Consider the following 4,903-nt stretch of genomic DNA (forward strand, 5'->3'; position numbering starts at 1 on the left):
CAGCGCCTTAACCACCACACCACCTGCTGGTCCCAAGTTTCAGTTTTCTTATTTGGAAAATGGGAATTAAAAACATTACCTACTTGCTAGGCCAGTTGTGAAGATTAAGCCAGATGAGGATGATGTTAGGGAGAATAACAGCAATGATCATAGTTATTAATACTGTTACTTGAACCAGGTGGTGGTACAGTGGAAACACAACTGGACTCACATGCAAAGGGTCCTGGGTTCACATCCCAGGACTTCCCTGAGTATGCTGGCCATGCGTGCACCCATGATCTGGGTCGGGTGAGACTAAGTATGGATTATGGTGTGATGACTCTGTTGGGGTAGCTGTCTGTCTGTCTGTCTCTTTAATAGAAGAAATGAATAAATAAACTTATGAAAAGGCCAGCAGGGGGCGTGGAGATTAAGGTGCTGGCCTCCCACATGGCTGACCATGGTTCGAGTCTTGGAACTGGTGGCTTGCTTTCTCATTTTCCTATCTCTCTCTCTGGTCAAATTAAAATAAGGATACAAAATAATAATGATAATAAATAAAGTTATATAAATAGTTCAAAAAAAGAAAAAAAAAAGCCTAATATTACCTGAGTGCTTGTTTTACGCCAAGGATTGTGCAAAGTGATGCTGCATGTGAGACCCAGGAGGTCATTGTACCGGGTTGACAGAAGGAAAACTTTTGGCTCGAGTGCCTCCTCTGCAGAGCTCCCAGCAAGAGCCAGCTCACAGGCAGGGTGCCCAGGCGGGGTCCCTGGCTCCAGCCCTCCAGGGTGAGCTCCAGAGCCCTCTGCCCTCCCTCATGCTAGGGCTAACGGCAGAGGGAGACACAAGAAGACCAGGGCAGTTCCTGTGTGGCAGTCCCAAGTTCCCAGGTCCGATTCAGATATCCGGCCCTAGGGAAGGCAGAGGGGCCTCACGGTTGGAGGAAGCATGTGTGCTGGCCTGGCAGCTGGACCTGAGGCCTTGTCCTGGAACCTGAGGCCTTTCCTGCAAAGGGATTATCCAAGAGCTGGAAGGAAGGAAGGAAGTGGGGAGGGGGAGGAAGTGGAGGAGGGAGGAAGGATGGGACAGGCCCCAGCTGGGAATGAGTTCTCTCTGGAACTGACCAAGAAAAGAGGACACGTGGGCTGACATGGCTGAGAGGCCGGGGATGGCCACGTTGCCTGGGGTTTGGATCTGTGTAGTGCTGGCAGAAGGAGGAGAGCGAGAAGAGAGGATATGAGTGCTGCTCTGCATCCTCATCTGTGTGAGGGACAGCCCCTTCCTGGACGGATGGGAGCTGACAGTGAGGTCAGGCCGGCTCTGTGGTGCAGTGGTAATACCCTGCACAAAGCAATCCAGATTCCACATGGCAACTGTGGTTCAAAGCCCAGCTGGTCAGCCTGAGACACGCCCAAGATCTGAGGGGCTGGAGAACTGGAGGAAGGGGATCGTGGCCTGATTAGACCCCGTGGAGGGTTCCCCTCTCACACTCGTGTTCACGTGCTTATGCTTTATTGTGAATAAGGGAAAAAAGTTAGGGAAAAAAACGAGGTCAGGAATATAAAGTGGCACCAGGCGGCTGACCCAACCTGGGGGAAAGGGAAGGCTTCTTGGAAGAGGTGATGTCATGTCAGTTCCTGGAGGAAGAGTGTGCACCGCATGTAAGAAGAACTGCATGATGGGAAGAGGGTTCTAGGTGGAGGGAAGGGAAGGCCCAAAGTCCAGGACTTGGGCAGAGCAGAGCTGTGTTCAGTGAGTGGTGGTGAGGGGAGAGGCTGGGCCTTGGGGCTCAGGGATACGGATGTGGATTTTTTTCCTCCTGAGAACAATGAGGAGCTAGAGAAGGTTCTAGGCAGGAGCAAGTCAGGAACAAGTGTAAGGCACTCAGGGCCTCCATGTGAACCTGCCGGCTGTGTGCTCTATGCTCTCCCTGGGAGGCAGCCAGAATGGAGCACAACCTCTCAGTTTTCCCATTTCCCACCCCCATTCTTTCTAAAGGTCACTCCCCTGATGAAACTGTGGTTCAAACCTAAGGTAGGTTTTTTTTTTTTTTTTTTTTTAACATTTTATATATTTACTTATTTATTTTTTAAAGAATTATTTATCATTACTTTTCCATTTGACCAGAGAAAGACAGAGAGAGACAGAGAAAATGAGAGAGCAAGCTGCCAAGTCCAGGACTCGAACAGCGGTCAGCCATGTGGGAGTCTGGTACCCTTAACTACAATGCCACCTGCTAGCCCCTTATTTACTTCTTTTAATTTGACCAGAGAGGGCCAGAGTGAGAGAGAGAGGGGGAGAGTGAGAAAGCAAGCCACACAAACCACCAGGTCACGGTTGGCCATGTGGGGTCCAGCGCCCTTAACTACCATGCCACCATGCCGCCTTAGGACTGGGGTAGTTTTATTGGGGGGGTGGGGGGAGAGGTTTTGGCTATAGGGCATGTGCTTGGCAGAAAAATAGAGAAACAGAAAGTGAGAAATCACCCCCCGGGGGGGGGGATGGCCACGCTGCAATCCCTTCTCCTCCTTTCTCCTCTTGGGATCCTGGGCATGCACACGTCCAGCTTGAATTTAAACCACTGGGTCCGGGACTTGAACCGCCGTCAACTACATAGGACTCCAGCGACACAGCCATTACGCTAATTGCAGATCCTGAGGACTGGGGTAGTTTTAGTCCTGTCCAGTACCTTCCCAGTCCTTCAGCGACATGCTTTAGTCTCCTGGGGGCAGTCAATCAATACCCCACATTCAACTCAGCTACCAGTGGGTGCCTGACTCAGGCTGGATCAGTCCGCGCACCTGACTCAGGAGAGGGATGGGTCAAGGAAGGGAGTGTGACTTGAGTTGCATGGGTCAAAAACCTTCCTGGGAGTTTTCCGTCCCATGGCGATGGAGGGACGAGGATGGAAGCACGGTCAGCTCCGAGGAGGTGGCTGGCGTCAGGCAGGGGTCTGCTCAGGAGGGCTGCTTAGTTTAATGCTCTGTCATAATGGTCTGGAAATGTTTAAGTGAAGTCGGTGAACAGCGGCGCATGCGCATGAGCAGGGGCGCTACAGCTGGGTGTCCCTGGTCGCCCCAGGTGCACCTAGTGCTTGCGTTGCCCAAGCACACGGGATCCTGTGGACCCAGGCTGCAGGAGCTCAACGAGACTCAAAGCGAGTACCAGGTAAGCCCGTTATGTCTACAGCTGGGCAAGTGGGACCCCGCCTGCCCTGGGGGGCCACAGCCATGGTTCCGACCAGAACTCACCAAGTGCCAGAGCATTCCGAGGAGCACCCAGGACCTGAGCATCCTGCAACAGCCTATTTTACTCGTGTTATGTCCCTCATGTTATAAGCCACCACTGAGGCTGGACTACTGGGGCAGGACAGGTAGAGATCTGGCCACCCACAGTTTCTTCTCAGTCCTGCTTCCTCAGCACTAAGCTGCAGGTGGAGCAAGTTGAGAGACTGCGCATGAATCGAAAAGTAAAACGCGGGTGGGGGGTGGGGGGAAGGCAGTAGGTGGCAGAGTGGTTAAGGTGCTAGACTGCGACATGGCTGATGGCAGTTCGAGTCCCAGACCTAGAGGCTTGAAATTCATGCTAGGCGTGAGTGCTTGTGTGCCTAACATCCTGAGAGGAGAATAGAGGAGAAAGGATTGTAGGTGACCATCCCCCCCGGGGGTTATTTTTCACTTTCTGTCTCTCTGTGTCTCTGATGAGCACACAAGCGCCCTATAGAAAAAATAAAATAGGGCCACCTGGTGGTGTGGCAGTTAAAGTGGCTGAACCCCCACATGAACAATTGTGCAGTTTCAGTCCCAGACCTGACAGCTTGAAAAACATGACGAGTGCACGTGTGTGTGCACCAGGATCCCTGAAGGAGGGAGAAATGGAAGAGAGGGGATAGAGAGGGGATTTGCAGCATAGCCATTCCCCCTGGTGCGGGATGTTTTCTCACTTACTCACTGTCTCTGGCAAATGCATATGCTCTTTGGCAAATTAAAAAAAAAACAGAAGTTAGGGGCTGCCAGGTAGTGTGGTGGTTAAGGTGCTGGACTCCCACATGGCCGACTGCTATTTGAATCCCAGACCTGATGACTTGCTTTCTCACTTTCTCCTTTATCTCTCTATCTGGTCAAATTAAAAATAATAACAAAATAAAAATAATTATTAAAAATTAAAAGCAGAAATAAAATAAAAACAGTTAAGTTAATTTTGGGTAGTTTACCCATCGTTCAGGTAAGAAAAAACCACATGCATGCACGAGCTACACAATATGAACTGTATAATTTCAATAATTTAAATTTTGCTTATACATGAGTGCCCTTATATTTACATTTAAAATGGACATTGTTGGGACCAACAGATGGCATAGTGGTTATGTCACTGGACTCCCACATAGTTGATCAAGGTTTGAGTCCTGGATCTGGTGGCTTAAAACTCACACTGGGCAAGGCCAGCAGGTGGCATGGTGATTAAGGGCACTGGACTCCCACACGGCCGACTGTGGTTTGAGTCCCAGACCTGGTGGCTTGCTTTCTCACTTTCCATCTCTCTCTCTCTCACTCTGGTCAAATTAAAATAAAAAAATAAAGTTAAATAATTCTTTAAACAACAACAAAAACTCACACTGGGCACTTGTGTATGCATGCCCAAAATCCTGAGAGGAGAATGGAAGAGGAGGGATTACAACATAGCCATCACCCCCGGGGGGTGGGGGGGTGATTTCTCATTTCTGTCTCTCTGTCTCCCTCTGTCTCTCTGGCAAGTACATGCGCCCTATAGCAAAAGTCTCTTTAAATAAATAAAATGGACATTACAAATATAAAGATCCCTTTAATATAAGATAAACATAAAAATATAAATAAGTATCCATCATTTTATTTTAAAATTATTCATTTAATTATGTTTATTTATTATTATTATTTTAATTTGA

Source organism: Tupaia chinensis, unplaced genomic scaffold (assembly GCF_000334495.1).
Source record: "Tupaia chinensis unplaced genomic scaffold, TupChi_1.0 Scaffold000484_1, whole genome shotgun sequence".
Taxonomy (NCBI): Eukaryota; Metazoa; Chordata; class Mammalia; order Scandentia; family Tupaiidae; genus Tupaia; species Tupaia belangeri.